This window comes from Myotis brandtii, unplaced genomic scaffold (assembly GCF_000412655.1).
Source record: "Myotis brandtii unplaced genomic scaffold, ASM41265v1 scaffold561, whole genome shotgun sequence".
In the NCBI taxonomy this organism is placed as follows: domain Eukaryota; kingdom Metazoa; phylum Chordata; class Mammalia; order Chiroptera; family Vespertilionidae; genus Myotis; species Myotis brandtii.
This window is the reverse complement of record NW_005370085.1, coordinates 500747-501124: the sequence shown is the minus strand read 5'-3', so window position 1 is coordinate 501124 and position 378 is coordinate 500747.

The window sequence follows — 378 nt, the reverse complement described above, 5'->3', positions numbered from 1 at the left end:
CTTCGCCTGCCCTCCCCCACCTGGCCCCGGGGGACCCGCCTCTAGGGGCTGTGCTGATCCCAGATGCCAGCGCGGATGGTCACCTACTCAGCGGAAGGAAGGGGGGGGGCTGAAGAGAAGGCTGTGCCTGAAGGCCGGGGGGTTTAGACCACTGCACCAGAAACTGACCACAGAGACCAAAGACGCAGAAAGAGACGACGAGGACAAAACAGAGGGGCGGTGAACCCAGATTCCACCTTTGGAAAATAGTTTAATGACCATTTCTTTTCTTTTTAAAAAAAATATATTTTGTTGTTTTTTTTACAGAGAGGAAGGGAGAGGGATAGAGAGTTAGAAACATCGATGAGAGAGAAACATCGATCAGCTGCCTCCTGCACA